Raw genomic sequence first — 26,506 nt, forward strand, 5'->3', positions numbered from 1 at the left:
AATTTCTATTTAATACCGTGTTGGACTTCCTTCAGCATATATACGATTTGGTATAGACTTCCAAAAGGTGTTGGATTGTATCTACGTCTGCAACACACCAGCTCTTCACCAGACAATTCTTTAAGTGGCTCAGATTTCACGGAAGAGTACTTTGCTCCCGTTTATTTTTCTCCCCCCCCTCCCCCAACACGTCTCATACACGCTCAATGTGATTCAGATCCGGGTCATCAGGAAAGGGGGACTTGAAGTAGCTGTCATGCACTTTGAACCACTGCTGAGCAATTCTGTTACCTGCTGGATAAAAAGTCAATATTGCATCAAGATTTATTTTCTAGCGTAACTGGAGACATTTTTATCATTTGTAATGCTTTTTTCTCACTTTTTCCAGGGCATTCGGTCACTTACGGAAAATTTGATGGAGTTTCTTTTGTGACCTATCTTTCCTTCCTGGTTGTCTATAACAGTGCTTCCCAAACTGTGGGCAGCGGCCCCCTTGGGGGCCGTAGGTTTTGTTGAGGGGGCCGTGAATAAATGAAAAGAAATTTAAAATGTTTGAAGACTAAGTAATTTTTTTATTTTAAAAGAAACGTATTTAACTTTTATTATTTATTATTTCTTTTTTGTTATTTTTTATAATTTGACATGAACTGTTGATATTGACTTTATATACATATCAAAACTCGTTTTATATTATCACTATCACCCGAGCTAGTTTTCTGTTACTAATAAAAGTTTCGCATATACTTCACACATGAAAAAAAGCTTAAACAAGTTCATGTGGGAAGATAGTAACTCGCTTGCAGTGGTAAACAACATGCCCTCCCTTAAAAGCCACTATACTGCGGAAGCAATAAAAACAAGTACTTTTATTATGCCAGTGAATAAGGTATGAGCAGTCTGTGTAATATATTTCTCAACAAATAGTGCAATTAGAGACAACTGGAATAAAACACTAATCACATGTCCCCTCATACAGAAACTATGCTGTATAGACTGAAACAAAACCATATGTTGCATGGGCAAACACAGTATCTAACTAAAAACTATTGTTATTAATTAGATGTGTGTGAGTTCGATTTCCCAAGGCAGCAATAAAATTCAACCGAACGTGTTAAAATTCGTAAAAGTGTTAAAACTAAGTAATATATATACACATAATGAATGTTATGGCAGTTTCACATATGGAATTCGGTTGAAGAGAGTTAGCATTTCAACTCAATTGTCAGCTATGCTTTTATCTTTCGGTTGTGCGATCTTTTGTTAATACCGCACCAATCATATGCACGTTTTAATAACCTGCCTTTGCTGTCTGTTTCGCGTTAGGATGAATTACCTTAAAGGGAGAAAAGTCACAAAAGAGAAAAATGTTCCTGGTCGGGGGATTCCCTTATTCAGGTAATATTCACTAATTTTATGTTATCAGTCTGTGGTGTGCCAGTATCGGTAAGCGGTGATATTATTTGATATATTCTACGTTAAAAAATTTAACCCTGAGATGGATAAGTGGCTGATAAAAAATAAAAAAAAAAATCCCGCGAACAATCAGAAGAAGCAGAAACATACTCAAAAAAAAAAAAAAAAAAAGGATAGTATTTCATATTTTACCAGACTGCCCGCATCGTCTTCAGAACCAAGCGGTAAGAGGCAAAAAATGTAATATAAGCATTTGATTTTTGCAATATTTGCTGTGTATGTTTTGTATTGCATATAAATACAATAAATATTATAATAATATCTCTCTCTATTAATTTTGTTTCGAGGGGGGCCGTGAAATATTTTAATTTTTGCAAAGGGGGCCCTGACATCCAGAAGTTTGGGAAGCACTGGCCTATAATACTTGAGAATATAAGCTATAATGGTTGTCTTTAATGCTTGAGAATTTGCTTCTATATATATATATATATATATATATATAGAAGCAAATTCTCAAGCATAACTGTTTTTTCCCCCCATATTTTCAACAGTACCTTCCACTCCTTCCATTTTATGATCCTCTTCCCCCCCCCCCCATAGGTAATTTTGTATAATGGTTTTACTTATTACCCTAAAAGGTGTCGAATTTTTTTTGCACAGGAAGCGAACGTAGTTTTCAAAGTTTCAGAACAATACCCATTATTATTTTTGCATTATATATTACATTTTTCACATTTTTAATGTAAGACTAATTATTTTATTCAAGCAAGAACATGCGCGCGCGTTAACACTCCTGAATGTAATACGCAGCATATTTTGTACACGGCAGTTATGTTACGGAGTTTAAGATATGGATGGAATTTATTGAAATCTAGTATTTCAGAAATTTTCGAGCAGTTTCCATATTTGTTCCAATCACCTCGTTTGCAGGAACGAACCCAGAGGGGAGTAAATAAAAGGATGCATTGGAATTATATTTTGTAATAACTCCGCTCTGACTTGAATGGAATTCTATTAAATTTGATATTTAAGGTAATTTTATTTTTGCTTTCAATTAGAGACCATTTGCTATGCCACAATTAGGGAACACAAATTTACATCTCTAAAATACTTAAGCTAAAATTGGGTCAAAGTGTTACGTCAGGACACTTGAGAAGTTTAACGGATTAAAAAAAAAAAAAAAAAAACACTGTTACGTAAATTATGACAGTTTTCTTGTGAAAAAAAATGGATTTTTTTTTATTTCATTTTAAAAGAAACTTAATTGTTTTTATGGGGCAGGATCGTCATTTGGAGACAGACAAAACTAAAAACAGTTTATATTTTTATATTAGAAAAAAATTCCTTTTTAAGATTAACAACATGACAAGATATATGCGATTGTAAAATTTAGATATTTTATGTACTGTATTTTCTTATTTTCTTTTACTTTTGTATGGAGCTAACTTTACCTTTCTTTACTTCGTTCAACTTACTAAGTTAAGACTATCATCGGCTTTAACAGAAACTTCTCAAAGTTAATCCTACCGTGACCAATTTCTGCTCCCCCCCCCGCTATTAACAAACTTTGTGTTGTAAGTTTATTTAATGTATGCAGTTTCCCACTCGCATACAAATCAATTAGAAAATTTCTTTTATTTTCGACTACGCCATCTAATTGAATAAATATTGTTTGGAAGTTAGTGATTAATTCATGTTTTATTTTTCCTCACTCTAACTATATCCAAATTCTCTACTTGCAGGTCGTGGCTATTCGTACTTTCATGTGCCCGCAGGTTCGCTGTTTTCTTGGAGGAACAGGCCAGGTAGTTACAAAAGAAAACATTTATTTTTAACTGGACTAGAGGTAAAATACAAAATTTGTGAAATTATCTCTCTCAACCTTTTTACAAACAGGGAATGTAATTTATATAACCAAACTCACAATGCACCCAATTACTGGGTTAACTCGTTAGACACAAACCATGCACATGGTTGCTCATTGCATACACAAGTTAACACAATCCTTCCCTTAAAGACTGACTTAATAATTGCCTAGCTACATACAATTTCTTAATAGCACCGTTCCCTATATTATAACTAAGCACACATTCATTATCTGAACAATCAAGTTAACAAATAATCTTTCCACAAAACTTGTGACTTAGTTAGCGGCTGTTTCCAAAACGATTTCTTGTAGGCACATTCACAATTCCAAGATACACTTTCTTAACAATTACAATAATAGTGCCTACTTAAATTTTTTATCATGAATAAAGAGTCCAAACTAATTACAGCATACTTTATCAGGATCGTAGCATCTTCTTTCTGGTTAACTTTCTTGCTGCTTGGACATCACAGGCGGTCTCTTGCAGAACTTTCTTCCGTCGGAAATTCGATTATGGAATCAGCCGTGGTTACTGCGAGGCTTGCATGTAACTGCTCTCAGTACATCGGAAAATTATGGACCGGACGATACTGGTTACCGACTATCTGTAGACTAAGACTTGAGAACCATCGACGAAGGAAATGGTCTTCTACGATCTGGAGACGAAGATCCAACAGATCCAACTTCACTCAATGAGAAGAAAGCCCTTCGGCGGCGAGAAGGAAAAAGCCTCAGAGACGAGAAGGTAAAAATGTCCCGAGCCATAACGATAACATCATTGGCCAGAAGGGTGAAGCGAGATGCTTTTTTTATAAAATAAACAATAAATAAATAAATAAATAATCTTGTAAAAAAAAATAAAAAAACGCATTTTTTTATTTTTTTTCCACCAAAAGTCATCAGTATTGTAGGTGTAATCACTACAAGATATCCGCAAATGATGAGCTTGCTCATCTCCACTAGCCTGTGCAGACATCTTCTGGAAGAGAGGGGGTGAGGGGGAGTATTGCAGGGAAGACCTCTGTCAATCTCTTGAATACCGTTTCACTTCCACCACCTAATGCTATTTTTTTTCCTCCAAAGTTATCAGTATCAGTTGGAGGTGACATCACTAAAAGATATCTGCAAAAGATGAGCTCGCTCATCTTCACTAGGCTGAGCAGACATCTTCTGGAGGAGAGGGGTGATGGGGGTGAGGTGGGGATCTCATTGCAGGGAAGACCTCTGTCATCCTCTTGATGACCTTTTCACTTCCACCACCTAATGCTATTTTTTCCCATCCCAAAAATTTCGGACATATGAGTGAGAGAGATAGTCACATGATCTAACATCAAAACACTTTTTGAGGATAAAATACTTAACATAATAAGGACAATTAATATAGAATACCCTTCGAGCCACAGAGATAAGATATGCCCTATGATGTTCAAAGTAACATAATCTCACATCAACATCATATCCAACAGCATGTAGAAACATGTCCATGAATCATCTGCACAAAAGTTTCATTTAGGAAGGAAGGTCAGGGTTAAGGGTCAGTAAACAGTGCTATAAGGAAAACTAAATGAGTCAAGTGTCTTTGCAGTTACGGCAATCCTTTCATCCCATGCAGTTATTGTATTGTGTTGTGGTGATTGGTATCCAGGAAAGTAAAGTAAAATAATGGGTGAACCACAAAAGTCATTGAAATTTTCTTTCTTCAGAAAAATAGCATGAAACAAAACTCTTCACTTAGTTCTAAAAGGATGGAAACAGATTATTATTTTAGAAGACACATACATTATGATCTATTTATCCAGGACCACTTGGGAAAAGTTATGCAGGAAGTGGTCTGATATCCTCAGCCACTTGCAAAGAAGAGTTGACTACAAAATGGACCTCGGTGAGTGTTATATTCAGAAATGCCAAGATGGGGAACTAATACCTGATGATACAGGAGCTGATGGAAGTAAAGTTTTTTCTATTAGTTGTGAAGAAGCTGAGAGATTTTTACCAAAAATGTACGACATTGATAATCATTTACTATTTTTGGAAACTGAATTACCATCTATTCATGAATTACCAAACTCTATAACAACAAACATTAACGTCACGATTCCTTATCTTATCTTGATTTTGATCTGGTCAGAAGTGTCCCACCAATCACGACACGATTCCCTATACACTAATATATATCCCTTTCCATTCAAAACAACAACGTCACTTATTTACAACTAACAAATGACTTCACTTATTTAGAAATAACAAATGCCGTCACGTATGTTCATCTGATAACATTACACACCCACGTCACGATTCCTTATCTTATCTTGATCTTGATCTTGTCAGAAGTGCACCACCAATCACAACACGAATCCTTATCTCTACCATCACCCATAATTCCATACGCGAACCAAAACACAAGAACTCACGTCAGTGACACATAAGCCACCAGGGAAATTCCTAACATTCCAATCTCAGATGTCACTCCCACAATGACGTCATCTCCTTATCAACCAATCACGTCACGATTCCTTATCTTATTTTGATCTTTATCTGGTCAGAAGTAGCTGGTCTACTACTCAGGTCACCTGAGATGCGTTTGTGGTATGCTGAGGCACGAATAGCTGCTGAGGCAGTAACGACAGCAAAGCAGAAGGCTTGGGAATTCTTTGGAGAAAGTTTAGACTCATCCTATGCAAATGCAAACAAAGTATTCTGGCAGACCATCTGCCACCTTCGAGGGAGGAAATCGTGCACAGCAAAGGCAATTAATTCCTCTGATGCACTTTTAACAACTGAAAAGGATATCCTCCACAGGTGGAGGGAATGCTTTGAGCCTTCTTAACCTGGGTGGCCCAGCTGTTCTGGACATTCAAGAGGTGCAGATCGGGGAAATGACTAGTCTCACATCAGAAAAGGTCAATTTAGCAATAAAATTGCTAAAATCGGGCAAGGCTGCTGGCGATCATGAAATTCGGCCCAAAATGCTAAAAGTCTTAAATCGAGACGGTGTTCTCTGGCTGATTCGGGTGTGTCAGGCTGCATGGATATCTGGGCGAGCACCAAAGCAATGGCAGACAGGCATAATAATACCAGTCTTCAAGAAGGGAGACCAGAAGAATTGCAGTAACTATCGCGGTATCTCTCTCTCTGCTCAGCCTGCATGGGAAAGTGTATGCTAAGTACTTGTAAAGATGGTGCAGGAGCATAGTTGAGTCAAAGTTCCAGGAGGAACAATGTGGCTTTCGTCCTGGTTGAAGCGCAACTGACAAAATCTTCACTTTAAGGCAAGTCTTTGAGAAAAATTGGGAATATGCCAAGAATGTCTACACATGTTTTGTGGACTTGGAGAAGGCATATGACCAGGCTCCTTGGGATCAGCTTTGGCAAGCAGTACAGGAGTATGGAGTGGATGGCCAACTATTAGCTGCCATCAAGTCCCTGTATGAATGCCCAGAATTTTGTGTCAGGGTAAACAGCACAAAGGCTAAACATTTCACAGTCTTTTATTTGGCCTCTGCCAAGAGTGTGTTCTGTCACCCCTCCTTTTCATAATATTTATGGACTGGATTGATAAGCACAGCCGAGGCAGTGAGTGTGTCAGAATTGGAAGATGTAGCATTGGACATCTGCTTTTTGCAGATGACCTAGTTCTGCTTAGCACTTCCACAGATGACCTCCAGCAGACCCTGGATAGGTTTGTAGCTGTTTGTACAGACACCAGAATAAAGATCAGTGTGGCAAAAACTGAAACATTTGTGGTTCCAAGATAACCATCCCAGTGGACTCTACATGTAAATGGAGTCCGAATGAGGCAAGTAGAGAAGGTTAAATACCTAGGGTCCATATTAACGAATGATGGAAAATGGAACATAGAGCTAGATACTCGAATTTAGCAAGCTCAATATTGCCGGAGCTTGGCGGTTCAGTAATATTGAAGCGGGAGTTAAGCCAGAAGGCAAAGCTGGCTGTCTTGAATACTGTCTATATCCCCATCCTCACCTATGGTCATGAGAGTTGGGTAATGACCGAAAGAATGCAGACACGAATCCAAGCGGCTGAAATGAGGTTCCTTAGAGGGTTGCGGGGCTGACAAGACTCGAGAGGGGCAGAAGCTCTGCAATTCGGGAAACCCTGAATACTCAACCGCTGCTTCTCCGTGTTGAAAGATCATAGTTACGTTGGTTCGGGCACCTGGTCAGAATGCCACGAGAGAGGCTCCCTCAGTAGGCACTCTTTGCCAAGCCAGAGGATGGGAGGTCACGTGGAAGGCCAGGGACTCACTGGATAGATATCCACAACCTTGGGTGGACAAGTTTGGGAATCCCACCAGAACACCTGAGCTCAGTGGCAGAGGATCGTGACCATTGGAAGTTCCTCTTACAGCTGTTGCACCCACAACCCAATTAGGAAAGGTGGGCTTTGAAGATGTATGTATGTATGTATGTATTTTTTTCTTTTAATTAATGCCATTAACTGTTATTTGACATGATATGGTATAAGAACATGAAATCTGACGTGTTGTGTGTGGAAGAACATAACAGTTAGTATAGGACAATATTATCTATTTACAGGAAAGTGACAGCTAATTAATATCCGCACTATAAAACACAGAAACCTCTTTTCTCCATTTCTTTGGGGGAAGGAGATCATGTCACTTCTATGCTGGAAAGTGGATTATGATGCAGTCGCCCTGCTCAGCCAGGAGTCGATTCCTTGGATTTCAGTTTTGATGGAAAAGATCTAAGGTGTCGTTTGGCCCGTGGTGGTGGTGATGTTCGTGTATGATCGAACTTCACCTTTTGTTTGAAGGCAGCAAAGAGTTGGTCATCTGCCTCTCTCTGTTAAGTTGCTGAGCTGTCTGGTCTTCTATGTCTGAGGTAGAAGCTGTATATTACCGCTTTAGCAGTGAAGAAGAGGTAGTTGCAGAATGAATGATTATTTGACTCTGCATGTACGAGATCGAAATACTCCTCTTCTGTATGAAGACTACCACAGGCGAGAGCTGCCGTTTCCCATTGTGCCACATTCTCCACTGAATATCTGCGTCAGGTTTGATGGCTCTTGTGCGATATGGTAGGTCCCACTGAAATGGTATTTGGTGGGATGATGCAGGATTTTTCAATAAATTGCTTTGGTTCGACTGTTGTGTTAGAGTGCTGTAGATTTTGTTAGTGTTCTGGGTCTCCCATGAATTATTAGTTTTTATCAGAAAGATAGGAACCGGATCTTCTGAGTTAGGAGGGTTAAACCTCTCTTCCATTATGCTATGAGGCATAGAGGCTTGAAAAGCGGCCTTTACAGTGTGTATCTGTTCAGTCTGATTCCCCTATTCCAGGTCGAGCGATTTTGGAAAGCGCCAGGTGATGCTCGGAAAAAGGATGTCATCCAAGATCCTCACACCTCTGTATTTAATAAAGATATTTTACTTCTCTACAAAAATTCAGTATGCAAGTTACTGAGTACATTCTTTTTGATATACTTGTTTGTTTTTTGGATGGCATTTCTATTTTCTACCCCAAAGATTCTACAGAGTTTATCTGAGGAAGATAATTCACAGGTGTAGATGGAGGTTGTTTCGTGGATTTGTTTCAGTATTCGTCGCGAGTCAGGCGTAGATTTAACTGTTTAGATGTGTGTGTGTGTGTGTGTGTGTGTGTGTGTGTGTGTGTGTGTGTGTGTGTGTGTGTGTGTGTGTGTGTGTGTGTGTGTGTGTGTGTGTGTGTGTGTGTGTGTGTGTGTGTGTGTGTGTGCGCGCGCGCTTGGAAAGTTAAATATGAAGATAATACACAGTTGACCCTTGAAGAACGCGGGTTTGAACTGTATGGTTCCACTTATACTGGTTATATATATATATAAATCAGCTAACGCCTTTTTGTTCCCTTATTGGGAGTAGGTAGCCGATCAGAGATAGCTGTCCCAAGGCTATCACTAATTAATCGGCACGCAGTGAAGAAGGCGGATCGTAAGTGCCTCCATCTGATGATCCCTAACCCTAAGACAATATATTTAATATCTGAAAATAGTGTGGGTTCGACGGCCGATTTTCTTGAGTTTACGGGGAGAAAAACCCGCTAGTCCGTGCCAGAGATCAACTAACTCTGGAAACGGTCGAGAAAAGGCTTAGAAAAGGTTCCTCTAGTCGGCGACTAGATTCGAATGCCTGTCGTGGTGCGGTAAAGCGCTGTAGAATGCAAACCCCACTTCTACTGAGCTACACAGGCTCTCTCTATATATATATTTTGGAAAACAATTTTGAGATTTGCGACAATTTGAAAAAAAAAAAACTCGTAGATGAATCGCATAGCATAGAAATTTTGAAAAAAAAAAAACAGTTAAATATGTCATGAATGCATAAAATATATGTAGATACTAGTCTATTTTATCATTCTATCATAAAGTATACACAAATTTATTATGAAAAGTTAACATTTATCAAAAATTACGCAAGCAAACACTTACAGACCGTACTTGGCCATTTGCAATCGAGAGAAATGTAAGCACATGTAAAGATGCAGTAATCATAACTGCGTAAAATTAAATGTTATTAATTAGTTAAATTAAGTAGTTACCATCAGTGGCGGATTACCCATTAAGGCAATGAGGCATGTGCCTAGGGGAGCTTCAAACTTTGGGGGGAGCCCCCCAAGCCAAGACATTTTCCTATAGTGTTTTAAAATAGATTAATGTTTTCAGTAAACATCATTAAAATCTTGATTATTTTAAGCGAAAAGTTTTTCAAAACAATTATTACGTTTTAATACGTATTTTGAACAGCGTGCACTAATTAAAGCGTAGATAGTGCACGCCGCACGGCGCTGTTGACAGCTTCGAGGTCACGAAATCTGATTGCATTGCCGATATAGGAAGTTTCGCCTGGTTGCTCCTTAACTTCATTTGTTATTGAATCGTGTAAGAGTGAGGTGTTTCTTTCAAAAATAACTTTTTAGTGTGACTTTTCGTGTTTTCATTATTTGAGTGTAGTGTAAGTAAAAAAAAAAACTTTGTAAAATTGTAAAAAAAACGGATGAATTTTTTTTAAATTTAAAAAAATAAAAAGTTTTATTATTTATCATCCTTTAACCCTTTAACAGGCTGAAAAATCCAGAAACTCAAAAAATTGAAAAGTACAAAATTTCATTTATTTGCCACCTAACATTTTGTTTCAACACATTGCTTTCTGAAGTGATCGACTTTCTTACACCTGAAGTATGAAGGTGGTCTTTCGGTGATCACCACATGTCCCGTTATCTTCTTTGCAGGATAATTTATGGAATGTCTTCAATATTTATCCCTTCTTTTAATCATATTATTATTTTCTTTTTAATACTGAGAACATGTGTCCAATTATCATTGTTAATCGTAGCGATATTTTCCAAAAATTCTATCTTACCATATTTTTTAAAACGCAATGCAACTAATCTATTTGGGATATTCGTTTGCATTCTGTGCAAAATAATTTCTACCTTCCAAAGAGTTTATGTTTATAATTTCACCAGTGACGTTTCTCACTTTATTGTCACCCATATTTTTAAACCTTTCTTTAACAGCCAACTGTTTGAAATATAACAAAAAAACACAGTTATACTTCAAATGACCAAGGTGTTGTATGTCATTCCCTTTTATTTCTTTTCCCAAACCTTCAATTATATCTTCTTCTCTATAGAGGTCATTAGGTCACATTTGCAAATTACTGTTTTACAGCAGTCTATTTCTAATGATATGTTTAACGATTTTGAAAGGTATAAAGCATTTATTTCAGAATTTAGCAATTTCCTGCCATTAACTGTTAACGAACGTGCTTGTTTGACCATACACGTTTAACAATATTAGTCTCCATTCTCATATTTTCTGAATTAGGCAATAAGGCACAGATTTGCATTACTTGTTAGATCAACCTTCGCTGTTTAAAGCAAATTAAGTGGTGACTTTGGATTTTCATCACCACAATCAGCTTCTAAGTCGAGTGAAACGCCATGACACTGTCACTTCCACTGCGATACACAGCCTTGATTACATCTCTCTTAAGTAGATAATGAAATAAATTGTAAGAATCATTAAGAGTATTATTCAATATGCAATTAGAACAATAGTTTCATATTTCATGACAAATGAAAATAGAAGTATATGTGTACTCTTCCACAGTATTACAGAAAAAGAGGATGACCAAAACTAGAATAATTGTTTCAGTAATTAATTTGATAAGCCTAACAGAAGCCAGTCTCTCATTCTTAGAACATGCATTGTGATAGTTGATCTGAATAATAGTCATGCCAGCAACAAAACTCAAATGTCAGAGAAACTACACGTGGTTGACTAATTTTAAACTCGACATACAACTCTTGGTATTTTTTTTTTTTAAATATTATGATTTACATCTTCATAACTTCAGAAACGCAGATATTTGTGATGCACACTTCATGCGACGATAGCATACGGCAAAAACCGTCTTCTGAATGAGCAGAACTCTTGGATTTACTTTTAATTCCTATATGTGATCAGTGCCGGATTTAAGCTTTTTCTGCTGCCTAAGCTATAATTTTTAAGAGGCTCTTTTCAATGCGTAAATTTTAGGTTATCTATGCTGTGGTGGAGTTAGCTTACAATGTTAGGCCCTAAGCAATATATTATCTCTCTCTCTCTCTCTCTGTGTGTGTGTGTGTGTGTGTGACGCAATCTTACTCTTGCTCTCTTGTGATTTTCAGAAACGGTCTCCTTGTTCTCGTTGATTTTTTTTTATTTTTCTTTCAACGGCAGCATATAGGAAATTCTTATCTAGATGACATTTGATCATAAAGAAGGAATATAGTCTTTTAACCACATGAAGGTTATAAAAATACATAAAAAAAACAGGCATTGTTTTTTTAGACATGTCAGTAATCAGTTAATGCTATCTTGAGTTTTTTTAATGTACTATTAAATAATTCTCAATCGATTATATATTTGCTTTGTAATTTATAAAATGATATATTTTTTATTAATAATTGATTAAATCTCTATGTATGTATGCAAAGCATATACTTATATTTACGATTTGTTTCAAACCCTATAGCAGTCCTTGCATGAAAAAAACCACTTCTTGCGTAAAAATCGAGCGAACTTTTTAGTCAAATTTTGTGTCACTCTAAATAAAATCTCAGAGTCCTCTATTGATCCGTTTGCCTTTTCTTCATGAAAAGTTATACATAAAGAAAATCATGATTTATTAGTATATATATATAGAAAGTATTAAACATAATATTAAACTTAGAAACTGGTTAGAAATGGAAGTCTCATATTTCTTTAAACAGTTTCCTAAGAACTCTCAAAACTACCAGAGATTCTTGGTCTCAGAAGATCCATAAATAGTTTTTAGTTCAGTTTCCAAAATGTTTTCTTGAAATGAGTTTTGTTGGATCATGGGTGCCACTGATTGCTTTATCTCCTTCTGGTCAGTGGTTCTTACTAGGAAAGTTATTGCTGAAAATTCTTAGTTTAAGGTCTAGCCTACTAAATTATTATTATTATTCCGGCTACTCCAAGGAGTTTCTAGACTCATCGAGGAAGGCCCTAAACATCATGGCAAAGTACATACTTGGCTTTGAACTCATTCACAATCATGGCACTCACAACAGACTCCAGACTCTGGCAACCTATTTCACTCATTCACTACTCTCCAAGCAAAAAAAAAAACAAAAAACCTAGTTATAACACCCTTGCAAAAATCCCCTCGATAATTTAAATGCCTCAATCATATCACCTCTTTTCCACCTATCAACCCGTTTCTGTAACCCCCAATTCCATACACCTGATACCATCTTGGACACTTACTTCAGGATCCCCCCCCCCTTCCTCCATCTCCTCCTCATCAGCAATAAACCCTGGTTTCCAGATCAATGCGCAGTAAATCTGGACATTTTATCAAAGATAAGTCATTCAGATCTACTTTGATAAGACGTCATGATAGCGTCTAATCAAAGCTCGATAAAGAGAAACAATAACCTGATTGCCTCTGCATTACTTCATCCTTGGCATTTTTAGGTCTAGCTCCCACTGACGAGACCTCAATAAAGGTCGGCCCCTGCCTTTAATGCACAGCATCATACATCTCCGCAAGGGGATGTGCTTTGCATTAGGGGAGTGCTTTGCATTAGGGGAAAGATACTAAGGAAAGTGATCGGAGCTTAACACCTTTACCACGAGTTGCCTCAGTCTTGCACTACTTGCAGGCGCAAACTTGACTTACTTGTCTGTTTGCTTACTTGGAGAAAAAGGATTAAAACCTAGCTTATAAAATTGCTTGGTATCTTTAACATAGTATATACCCAAGGTAAAAACTTTCTACATATATATATATATATACTGTATATATATACACACATAAATGTTAACATCGGTTAATTCAACTGATTTTATTTGTGAGATTTTGGTTTTATCGCCATCTGGTATTGAAATTATAAACGAAATTTAAAAAAAAAAAAAGAAAGAAAAAAAGAAATTCTATGTATGTGTGTGTTTGTCTAAATTTTTTTGAAATTTTATGTAGATATTGTTATAACTAAAAGATCCATCTGTAGTAAATAAGTTTAATTAGCTTTTTGGAGAAATAATTTACATTTTCGTTCCAGAGAATTACATATATTTTTACAAAAATTTTTGTATTGCACCTTCGTGTGGTTGCTAGCACGTTGAAATGAAACGGTATATGCAGCCATTGTGTGATTTTTTATTTACCTATTTTTAGCTTTTCGCTGTGAAAGTTGTTGAAATGCAGCTTATGTTTTCATTTGAGCCCTTTTGTTTTAACGAAGTCCTCCGCGATTTAAGTAAATTCTGTTAGCGAAGCGAACTAATAAAGGTAGGAAAAATGTGCTTAACTTTTTATATGTGCAGTACTTATATATATATTTTTTATTCAATTGTACACGCCTTAAGTGCATATAAATAAATAGAGAAAAGTCTGTATCATCATCTCCTGAAATTTCAGTCCTGGATTATGTAAGCCTCCTTTTCTTTTAAATCTAATGCGCCTACAGGTGAACTTTCTTATTACAGATTTTCATGGTATTATGTGTTGTGCCAAATAACGCTTTCTGCTTTAGTTCTTTTAACTTGCAGAATGTGTAGCCAAATGTGTTCCTTTGAACCAGTTCGAGTTACCTTGTAAAAGCGGCCGTTTTGCAGTTCTTGTCTTAATTATATCTAATTGCACTTCCAGATTTTATTGAACAAAAACAAAAAATAATAAACACATACTATATACATATTCACAGTTTTCAGAGGGAATTCGCTTATAAATCAGAATTCGTAATGAAATGCAACAGAAAACTGTTTTAACTAGATGAATACACATAGACGCTATAGAAGAGATTTGAAGGCAAGTTAAAACTTGCCTTCAAATCGCTTCTATACATTTAGTAGTGTCCATAAATTTGTTAATCTGTTGTTCTGTGAACTTTTAAAATCATCCAAAGATTTAGATATTCATTTCTTTCTTAACATATAAAAATGTTTAGGAGAGGTAAACTTATAGCACATTTGTTATTGTGCATTGGCAGAGAATAAAGGTATTCCAATAATGCTCTACTAATACAAAACACAATACTTTTTCAAGCTGCTTCATACCTTCCAAAGCAGGGTGCTGAAAATCATCTGCCACCTAAAGACATTTCATGAGCATATCAATTGCCTGTTGGTTACAGATTAGAGATGTCATTCACTAAACAATCTGATTTTAAATTGATAATATTTTGATTCATTGTGCCAAATATAATGTTTTAGTGAAAGTTTCAGATTTTCATGTTTATAAAATCTTTTATAATATCATGTGGCATTTTGACTTTAATTAAGTGGCAGTTTATGCTATTTGGTGTTATTTAACATGGCATACCATCTTTCTAGTAAATAACATGAAATTGATACTGCATCCATTTTTTCATGAAAATATTCATAGTTGCTGTTGCATATTAAAAAAAAAATTGAGTATGTAAAGGACAATTAAAGTTTAGTGGCTTTGCACTTCGCAACCATATGCCTGGGGAAGGAGTGTCCCAGGTTCGATTCCCGTTGAAGACATGAGGAACTTGAAGATCTTCCTCAGGCATAGCCAAGTTAGCTGGTCTTGGGCGCGGGCAGTAGGGTTTTTTCTGCCTGCAAGCAGGCAAACCGGCCCCATGAACATACACTTCTACAGTTAAAAATATATCCCCCCCCAACAGCAGACTAGGCAACAGGTCGGTTGGGAGTGGTACTAACAAGTAGTCGCATCTAAGTTACATGCGGACCTGGCATAGGAAGCGGGAATAACGTGTAGTGAAAGAGGAAGTATTGAATATTAATATTTTATATTCAATTTCTAGACACATCAGTGTATTAGTTAAAAGCTGAAATGGAAGGAAAATGCAGGGTAACATTAATTCTGTGCTGGTTGTATCGTACTTCATTAGATGGATTCTTCTTTAATGAATCCCTCAGATGACAACATAAGAACCTTCATCCTTAGTAGAGATTGCTTGGTGAGATCAGACTTTTCTAATTGAAGAAAAATGTGATCCATATGTTCAGATTCTGAATGCATGGCAGTCTCCGTGTCTGACCAAAATAGGAAAAGGAGTATGCTCATAAATTCTATTATATTCTGGATAACAAACTGAAGGTGGTTTTCTATTATATTCTGGATATCAAGCTGAAAGAGAAGTTGATATTTTTCTAATTAGTTTAAAAATTGTCTGTAAATCCCGTTTCTCTAGAACTCTGGCTAACACTTCTCAGGCATCACAGATTCTCCTCCTCCGAACATTCTTTAAACCAAGAATTGGAAATAATCAAAAATACCGCCATACAAAGTGGATACAATCTAAAACCCGTAAAAAAATCATCAGTCACTTCCCCGCACATCAACCTAGACAAAAACAAACCTGTAGGATTCCCATACCTTATGTCTTTCAATAATATTGAAGAAATATAAACTGGCTACTACCTACAAACCATTCAACCAAATCCACAATTGGTTACCTTCTCCTAAAGACAAACTTTCACCTCTTATGCTACCTGGGGGTATGCAAGGTCCTATGCTCCTGTAAATTGTCTTACTATGGACAGACAGGCAGATTTATCAACAAACACATTTCTGAACATCAAGACCATATCCGTCTCATCAAACCGCAGAAATCTGGCCTCGCACAACACAGAATTGAAAACCCAAACCATAGGATCCATGGGGAAAAAAACCAAACTTCTTCATAGATCTTCATATAAACATGAACGTTTATATAAAGAAAGTGCTGAAGCCCTACATCATAGACCTAATTTGAACTGTAATGATGTTCTTACTATCCCTAAAGTCTGGGAAATTGTCATCCTAAATTGTGTAACATAATTTTATATGTATCTCATTTTTAATGTAATCATTTTTTTTTTTTCAGGTATATTTTTTTAATTTATTTGTATAACATGCTACTGAATGCATAGAGGGATTCCATTGTAGGCATGTGCCCTAACTGTTAATTCCTAGTAGTATTTGAATTAACTGTACTATTTATTTATTTATCGTATGGCTTGTACACATAGTTAAAAAGTTTGTCCTGTACTATATGATAAATGGTTTGGGTCTCAGCTCCACAGAAACAGTGGGGATTTGATATTATCTTACTCCACTTTGAAAGTAAGTCTCCACATACACCATGGCCTGTACGAATCCTGTTAGCCGTCGTCCATATATTCCTGGGCAGGTCAAATCCAGATAGTTTTTGGAAGATGTTTATGTGATTGCAAACTTCAGGTGATACTGCTTGGGACCACAGTATATCCCATCTACTCACCATACTCTCATTCTGGCTAAGAAGATTATGGATGGTTTTTATGGTAGGTCTTCTGGATTTTAGTCTGTTAGATGAAGCATATGGAATAAATTCATGTATTAGGAGATTTTGGTTATTTAAAATTCTTTTATATTCATGAAGCAAGGCTTCCTGTTGTCGCAGTTCCAGAGGAGCAATATGGCTTAAAGTGGGGAGCCATTGTAAGGGTGTACTCCTAATGCAACCTGTTATTAAACACAGAGTGGAGTTAAGTTGAGTATCTAGTTTATTGACATGGTAACTATTGAGTCAGACAGGAGCACCATACTCTGCTGCACTGTAAACTAGACCCATTACAGTGCACCGCAGAGTTGTGGCACTTGAGCCCCATATAGTATCACAAAGCTTCTGAACTATGTTATTTCTGGTGCAAACTTTAGCAGCGATATTAATCATATGCTGTTTATATGTCAGAGTTCTATCTAGAGTTATTCTCAGATATTTAGGTGTCAGATTAAACGAAATTAATGTTCCATCAGCATGTATCTCTGGTTTTTGATTTACAAGACTATTGTTCAAGTGAAAGCAAGAACATTCGGTTTTACCAGAATTTGGTGTTAATCTCCATTTTTTATAGAACTGCTATAAAGCTGACAGATCATTTGTCAATATTTCTTCAGTTCTTTTGATAGACTTGTCGCTGATTGCCAAAGCTAGATCACCTGCATAAGCTAACTTCCTACTGGCTGTTTCAGGAATATCTGCGATGTAAAGGCTAAAAAGCAGTGGTGTGAGCACTGAGCCCTGAGGTAATCCATTCTTAAGCACTCTCTGTTTACTGATGCTTCCTCTGGTGACTACCCTGAAATATCGATCACACAGTAAGTTGTTTAGGAGATGACCCAATATCTTACATGGGATGACCTTAAGAAATTTATATATGAGTCCCTCCCTCCAAACAGTAAGCCACTGTTAAGTCAATAAAGACTGCAGTAGTCTTCAGGCATCTTTGAAATCCTGCTTCAATGTAGGTTGTTAAGCTGAGAACTTGATCTGTGCAGCTGCGATCTCTTCTGAACCCTGCTTGCTCTATTGGAACACATTCCAAAATTTTATCACTGATCCTGTTCAATATTAGTCTCTCCAACAATTTGTAGGTTGCACTTAAAAGGGCTATGGGACGATAGCTTTCAGTTCTGTCTGCTGGCTTATCTGATTTTAACACAGCAATGATTTTTGTCCTTTTAAATTCTTTAGGAATTTAATAGGACAAAAAAGCAGCCACTTTCAAGTATATAGTTAAAGAATTCAGCCAGCCACGATCTTGCATAAGGTCCACAGTGTGTCAGGAATTCATTATGAACATTGTCAAATCCAGGAGCCTTCCCCATTTTGATATTTTGAAGTGCCGAGGATATTTCCTCATGGAGAAAAAGGCAAAGAGAATTGTTGATTCTTTTGAGTTACAGACTTCATGGCCTTTAGTTTGTGTTTTACCTCTTTAGTATGTTCTTTATCTATCAGAGCTCTAGAAAGCGAAACAATATGAGCAGCTATCTGATTCGGATCGACAAGAGGAGATTCCTTTGGTACAGAGGGGCTTGAACAAAGCTTTTTAAGTAGCGACCAAGCTTTTCTACTATAGTATTTGAAATCTATGTTTTCAGTTTGAATCCACTTTTCCCTACAAGCAGTGTTGAGACTATGGAACAGTTCTCCTATCTCAGAATCCTTACTTTCAAGAAATTCCCGATGCAGGGATTTGCTTTTATTGGTCCATCCAGGCACGTATTCTTTTCGGTAGCCTCGAGGAATGTGTATTTTTGTCACCGCTATAACTACTGCAGTGAACCATGTATAATTTTTTGTAAGTTGGGGGAATTCTTCTAAGGCGTGCGTCTAGATCTGCAGTGAAGTTTTCCCAGTAGGCTTTTTTGGAAATTCCATCTTGGTCTAGGAAATGATGTTATCACTGGAATTTGAGCTCCTAATTCCATAAAGATGGGACGGTGCTGGCTATTTGGAAAAACCTCAAGAATATCTCAAAGTCTGTAGAGGCTGATTATCACTATCAGTGAAGACAAATGTCAAATCTGGGTTATATTCCTTATTCCAGGCTCTTGATTTAAAGGTGCCTTTTTCCTTGGCATCATAAACCAAGTGGAGACAGTGTTGATCTGCCCATTCGGCTAATATTTCCCCATTTTGATCATTCTGATCGTATTTCCAAGAAGTATGATGACTGTTGAAGTCCCCAGAGTACACCGTTGGGTGGGAGTATGTCTGTAGAACATCATTTGGCCAAACAGTTGCAGGTGGTTTATATACATTCACAATCATAATGTCCGCTATTTTAACAGCGACTTATGGATTTCGTCATCAGTCGAAGAAGATATCAGCACAGCATTCTCAATACCATTTCAGACATATGTTATGTTGCCTTAGCTACGACTGTAAGTAATCCCAAGAATGTCATAGCCAGGAATTATTGCTGTAGATTTAATTTGATCTTCAGTTTCGATATGTGATTCTTGAATGAGAAGTAGATCGACATTTTTTTTCTCGTAGAAGTTTAGAAAGACATTGACATTTTGATGCTCTAATACCCTCAACATTTAACTGGAAGATATGGATATTATGTCCATTATTCCAGCTGATTCAAAGAAGAACCGTTGTGAAGGTTTTGAGTTTCCATGTGTAAGTATGGTCAGGAGATTGCACAATGGTCTGGCTGCCAGTCGCTCTAGCTCTTTAGCATGACCCAGGGTGCACCACGAGGAGGCAAGCTAGAATTGCACTGAACCCCAACTGTACTGAAAATGTCCTGTGATACTTAGGACGAAATATTTACTTATTAAAAAATCTTATTACTTGGTTACATGTATATGTTTAGTCATGAACGCTCCACAGGTTTAATTATACAACATACTTTAATAAATGATAACTTAAGGAATTGCCAGTGTACACTAGAAATATAAATTAAATCAACTTTAATATATACTTTCCGATATTTTACGATATGCCATCTTCATGGGAACTTAAGAAAAAAGACGCGTGCAAGTACTACATAACAGCAAATGTGAAACGAAGCGAGGAAGCTACCATTTTCCTAAAGTCCTGATGGTGTCCCCTGGCAGGCTATATTAGGTGTTCTTGACCTTTGGGCTGAAGTTCTTCTGATATATGTTTCCCAAATTTGGGGCAGTCTCATGCATCCAAATTTGTTGAGGTTTGGCATGTTCCTAAGGGCTGAGGCTGATTCCATGAATAGTCTTTCATATTTGAACTTGCTGCAGTGTATTACTGTGGCTTTCTTCTACCTTATTCTGTGGCGAGTATCCAGAGCATGGTTTGCAAGCCCAGAGTGGCTGTACTGGTGAAATCGTGCACGTGTCTTTTTTCTTAAGTTCCCATGAAGATGGCAACGTGACGTTGTCGAAATATCGGATATATATAGTAAAGTTGATTTAATTTATATTTCTAGTGTACGCTGTCAATTCCTTAAGTATTTAGTTATCATGTTTAACCAGCGTATAAGCCTTTCTACAAGTTTAATAAATTATATATATATATATATATATATATATATATATATATATATCCCCATTCCGTCAGTCATATGGCTAGTGGGAGTAGTTATATGCTACAATACTAGGAAGATGATTATGAGCAAGGTGGTTTCCCGTTGCCTTCCTTGCCATAGTATATTTTATGAATGTAGCTGTGTGTGTTCACGGGACTGATTTGCCTGTTTTTTTGAGGGATGAAAAACCTGAGTTACTGGGAGAAAAACCATTCACCTCCTTATGAGACCGGTTAACTCCCCTTTAGTTGAAAGGGACCAGATATAGGTTCCACTTCACTGACAGGAATCGAACCCAGTTCTTTCTGACCAAAGGGTTTCGTCTATACTGACTGAGCTATAAACTTCTCATCACTCCAGTATTGTCATTTCTAACATTTTAGTTTAATAAATAAAATATAAATAATTTCTCTCTTATTCTATATAAATTTATTAAACTGTCCCCCTGCTATACTAGCTTTGTTCATTCCATTGTTTATTTCAAATTTAATTGCCATGTTTACTAAAAACTGTGCCTAAATAGCTGAAATTTTTTACTTATTCTATAGGTTCTCCATAAAGAATACAACTGAAGCTTTCTGTGTTCCTGCTTAGTTTCATATTTTGGTCTTTTTAATTGCTGATTTTCATGCCAAATTTGTTAAAGCTGTTATTTAATTTAGTTAGAGAATCCTGGAGAATTGCACTGGATGCTTATTAGTACAGCTCCAAAAAGCAAAAAGCCAAGTTTGATATCTCCAATTCTAATATCAGGTTTAATGTCACTTTCTTCCATTGTTATATAGCTGTGTTAATGACAGGAATGGGCTTTATCATGGAAATGCTGACGAGGAGAGAACAATTTCGACTTTGTGTTCTTTCTTCCAGTTTGGATCCATCAAACGTGTCCAAAGATATCTACATGTATAAGGATAGAATTGAAGAATAGAGATCTGTAAGTTGTCCAACTGTGTCATGCAGACTGCAGACAAGAGTATTACAAAAGAACATGCAGGTAGATTATTATGTCTGTACACGAATGCTAGGAGTATCAGAAACAAAGGGGTAGAGTTTGTCAATATGTTGGGACCTCAGATTGTAGGCATTAGTGAGACCTGGCTATCAGAATCAGACATACTGACTGGTATCGAGTATAAAGGATACAGAATTTTTGGGAAGGATAGACAGGATAGGAAAGGAGAGGCTGCTTATGATATCAGATAACTTGAATCCACTTAGAGTTAAGATCTATGACTGTAGTACTACTATTAACAGTATTTCATGGGGCAGTGAATTTAAAGCCATTTGGTGTGAGGTGGAATCTAACAAGATCAATTATAGAGTAGAGTGTTGTTACAGACCTGGTGGATCGGTTGCTAGTGATAAAGAAATGTATCACCAAATAGAAAAGATGAGTGCAAAAAGATCAGTCATAAAGGGAGATGTTAACCCTGCATTAGTAAGGTGGGAAAATGTAACAAAAGTGGTAAGATGGGGTCCCACACTAAACTTGCTTGCTCGCAACAGCCTGTCGTCTATGGTGTCGAGTAGCTGGTTACAGGAGGTGAAGCTATACTGAGGCATGACTCACTGCCACGCTTTGTCAAAAAGTTATAGTCAATTTAAAATCTTTGGGGTTTGTGACATCTTACCTTACTAACACCGGGTTAATCATTCAGATATTGATTGGATAGCAGTAGAATCTTATGAGAAGATTGAAAATGAATTTATTGAGCTATTGTGGAACAACTTCCTCAAGCAGCATGTGACAGAGTGAACTTGAGGTCAAAGAGTGTTAGATTTGATTATAGTGTCAGAGGGTGAGGTCAAAGAGTGTTAAATTTGATTATAGTGTCAGAGGGTGTTTCGGTTAAAGACATAACTATTCTCCCATCGGTTAGTGACAGTGATCATGCGCTACTCACTTGGGAAGTGACTAAGTTTATGAATACTTCATTTAGAAAAAGTTACGTGCTGAACTACAAAGCAGGAAATTTTGACCAACTGAGGAGTATACTGAGTTCAGCAGAATGGGATCGGTTGCTGGATGGGAAGAATATATATTATTATTATTATATAAAACCACTAGGGAGGACACATACACTACATCTCTGTCTCCATCACTCAATCCACCAGCTATACAATGAACTGCAACTACCATCATCATCTACACCAACGCCATCTACCGCCCATCACCACCACTAGTATTTTCACAGACAGTCACAAGCATCCATGCTGATGGCAGGATTTGAACCTGCAACCTTTTGGCTGGGAAGCGGATATTCTAACCATTTGGTCAACCAGGCTGGCATATCAACAGTGCATGGGAAGCATTTTTAAAATACTTAAATGATGTGATATCAGAATGTGTCCTAAGAGTTCGAAGAATAAATAGGGTAGGAGTCAAATGAATGTGTAATCTTATTAAGCAAGAGAATTGTAAGAAAAGGATGATGTGGAAGGAATACGGTGTGCATAAGGATGATGTCCACAATGTCCAGTTATCTGATCATCGCGGATGACCAGATAACTGGAGGACACATATTTTTCTCTCCCTGAAATTGAGATTTTTAATTGCACAAAACATGCAAACTGTCATGAAGAACACAATTTACTGACATAAGATGCTGGCTTCATAACCATAGTTGTTTCAGCTGCGAATCCAAAACAATCAATCTTTCCGATCCTTATTCTTATAAGTAAAAATCCCCAAATTGGATCAGTCTCTTTTTCACTTGCCCAGCCAATTACACTAGACAAGAACTAATATACTTGTTTTAATCCTTTATCAAAGCATAAGCAAAGTTTGCCTGTGAAGTATCTTCATGACTGGGCTGCTTATATTTAAACGTGTGTTCTTGTATTTAGAGGCTATTAACTTCACACCAGTTCTTCATTATCACATATATAAGGCATGGCACATCTCACAGAAGTGTATAACCATTAGTATATATTATGGAAAGGGTCAACACTTATATTGGTTTTCACCCTTTAGTAAGGTGAAAAAGTGAAGGGAATTTTCATCATAGGCCAGGAGTATTCTATAAGGTGGTATTTGATGGCTTTAGTTAAACAATGGTTGTCATGTGGGCTGCAGCAAAATAAGTACATTTTATATTTAGATGTGTGCCGATATTGTCTAAATTGTAGATTACAGTATTGCTGTGAAATATTTGAGTGTGGACTATAGTTATTAGATAAATTTCTTAAGTAATAATGAGTAATATTATCATAAATTAATTTTTTTTGTTAGCACATTGATACAGCTTGGGGGTGAAAGGCAAATCATTGTGTAGGTGTGCACAGAAGACAAAGTAAACTGTGTGAAACTGTGTGGATTTTTCAAAAATGATGCAGCTGTAAACGTAGTATGCATGCATGGGAAAATACTGCAGATATTTATGTAGAGAGGCTGAATGGGAGAAAAGAACAAGTGTGAGTATGTAAGAAATGCACTATTCTGATGGATCATGAGGCTTGCTTAAATATAAGTTGAAATATGAGTAGAGAACATGGTGTTGTAACTGAACACTTCAATTGAGGATTGTATGTGATTGTTCAGAGAATATGTGGAAGTGATAGCAAGGGAAAAAAAGTTCTATTAATGATAAAGCAGGCAATAATGTGGTTGTAAAACAGAGTGCAGTTAACAGTAAGGTGGAGAGCAAGATTGGCAAACAAGTGTGTGTGTGTGACTGGAGATAAAATAGTGAGTGAATGATAGTGAAAAAAGGATGCAAGATTTGAAAGCTGAGTTGGTGAAAATGACGTGAATGCAGGGTATAATGAAGAGAATTGGAGATATGTGTGGAAGAGTGAAAAAGTTGAAAACTGATGATGTCAGTAACGAAAGACCTGAAAGTGGTATTGTATGGTGATTTGATTATCAGAGGTGTGGCAAATGAGAAGATGCACAAAGTTTGTTTTCTGGAGGTAAAATGAATAGAGTGATTGAGGCATTGGATATGAAGAGTAAGTGAGCAAAGGAGTTGGTAGTATTAATAAGGACAAATGACCTGACTGGGAATAAGGAGAATGTTAGATTGGATATCAGGAGATTGTTGAAGAGAATAAAATATAATAGTGTGACAGGAAATTTAGTCAGTATGTTGCCCAGTATGACAGTAATGAGATGATGTGGAGAGCATGAATTATGAATGATATATTAGCCAAAATGTGTGAGGAAAAAGGAGTGGTTTGTTAGTGTGTGGAATGAGTTTAAAGGAAGAATTGAACTGTATAAGAGTGATGAACTGCATTTGGATGTTTTGGTGTGAGTCATTTGGAAAGACTGCTGCTGGAAGGGAGAGTAATGAGTGCATAGAATGAATCTGAACAAGTAAGAAGTGGTGTGAGAGAGAGCAGGAGAGTAAGGTAGGAGAGATATTGAATGAAGAGGTAAGTAGCATGAATGTAGAGAATGAGAGAACAAGTGTGCAAGGGAAACGGGAAGACCTAGGGTGGACAAAATGGGAAGGGGATGAAGAATGTAGAGAAAACAATTGGATTTGAAGAAGGTTCTGGGATGAGTAAGGACAAAAAGAAATGGCTCAAGGAAAATATGGAGAAGTTACATCTAATAAGTGGTATCAGTGAAGCTTGTTATAGATCCAGGAATGAGCTGTTATGTTTGTATACAGATGCTAGAAGTATAAGAAACAAGGGAAATGAAATGGTTGCATTGATTGCGTTTGTTCACTCAAAAATTGGTGGAATAAGTGAGACATTTTGGATGAGGATGACATTCTGACAGGAATAGAGATGGAAGAGTATGATGTATTTCGTGAAGATAGAAAGGGTAAAAAAGGAGGCGGAGTGCTATTGATGATAGAAAAAGAGTTATGTCCATATAAGGTTGAGATGCAGGGGGGGGGAATAGTGGCAGTGATTTGAGGCAGTATGGTGTGAGACAGCTGAATAGAATGAAATATTTCATCGGATGTTGCTATAAACATGGTAATGTGGAGGATGGCGATCATGAAATGTATAAGCAAATTAGCAAAGCAAATAGGAAAAGGGTGATCATTATGGTTTATTTTAATTATGGCAATATAGATTGGGATGATGAGATAGCAACTAGAAGTAAAGAAAATTAATTTCTTGAGTTTTTGAGAGATAACTACCTCAGACAGTATGTAACAGAAGGCATGTAAGAATTGAGGATCTTGGATTTAATCATCTAATCAGAAGATGTCATTATATATGAGGTGTCAAATCTCCTTCTAGTTACCCGGGCAGTTACCAGCCATGTGAGGAAAGGGTATATGTAGAACTACCAGGCTGGTGATTATTCTCCTTTCCACCCAGCTCCTCATTCCATGCTACAGCTTGTAGCTGTAGCATGGAATGAGGAGCTGGGTGGAAAGGAGATTAATGCTGCTTGGGTGATATTCAAGAGCTATTGAGTAGAAGCAATGTCTAAATGTATTCCTAAGGCCAGAAGGTTAAATAAGGTAGATGTGAAATATATGAATGAAATGATTAAGCATGTGATACAAAGAAAAAAGGCATTGTGAAGGCAACATAAGAGGAGTGGTAATAATCAGTTCCATGAGGAATACAAACAACAGGCAAGGAGGATGACTGTTGGCAGTTCTTTTGATATCTAGCCAGCAAAAAAAAAAAAAAAGTGATTATGGTGGCTACATCGAAAGAAATGTAGCCACCATAATCATTCCACCAAAATGGTATATGAACAATTGCTGAAGAGGATATAGTTGAGATATTTAATGAACAGTTCATAAAGGTCTTTCATGTGGTATTAAGCAAACTTGATATTAATAAGGCTGTGGGACTTGATGATATATCACCATGTATTTTGAAGGAATGTGCCATGGAGTTGACATCTGCCTGGACATATTTGTTTAATATGAGTCTTTCATTGTCACAAGTTCAAAGGAGTGG

The 26,506-nt window shown here is 36.8% G+C and overlaps 1 protein-coding gene across 1 annotated transcript in view; it reads left to right on the plus strand.

The window, feature by feature from the left end:
- The first annotated feature begins 13,740 nt into the window (after window positions 1–13,740).
- LOC150109438 (P2R1A-PPP2R2A-interacting phosphatase regulator 1) overlaps window positions 13,741–26,506 on the plus strand; it is a 208,785-nt gene continuing 196,019 nt past the window's right edge. The window contains exon 1 of the mRNA XM_090413162.1: window positions 13,741–14,099. The gene's annotated coding sequence lies outside the window, so the exon portion shown is untranslated. The remainder of the gene's footprint in view (window positions 14,100–26,506) is intronic.

Source organism: Typopeltis vanoorti, chromosome 2 (genome assembly GCF_054136105.1).
Source record: "Typopeltis vanoorti isolate ZY-2024b chromosome 2, IOZ_Tvanoo_1.0, whole genome shotgun sequence".
Taxonomy (NCBI): Eukaryota; Metazoa; Arthropoda; class Arachnida; order Uropygi; family Thelyphonidae; genus Typopeltis; species Typopeltis vanoorti.